This window comes from Plasmopara halstedii (genome assembly GCF_900000015.1).
Source record: "Plasmopara halstedii genome assembly, contig: Scaffold_470, whole genome shotgun sequence".
NCBI lineage: Eukaryota > Oomycota > Peronosporomycetes > Peronosporales > Peronosporaceae > Plasmopara > Plasmopara halstedii.
Window position 1 is genome coordinate 371,354 of NW_020187390.1, and position 334 is coordinate 371,687.

The window sequence follows — 334 nt, forward strand, 5'->3', positions numbered from 1 at the left end:
TTATCGGTGCATGCAGAAGGCTGTATCTGACCCCGTCATAAGCCTCCCGATGTTCGTTGTTCCAACACCATTCCGCATCTTTTTTAAGGAAGATGGATAATGGCCGGGCCATCCCTGCGTAGTTTACTCTTTACTTGTGCAAGTAGTTAGCGAGACCAAGCCACTTACGCAAGTCCTTCTGGTTTTTTGAAACAGGCCAGTCTACAATGGCCTTGACCTTAGCGGGATCCGCTCGAAGTCCACGCTTCCCAATGAAGCATTCTAATAATAAATCTTTTCCGCGTCAAAGGTGCACTTGTCTGCATTGGCGTACAGTTTGTTCGTGCGCATGCAC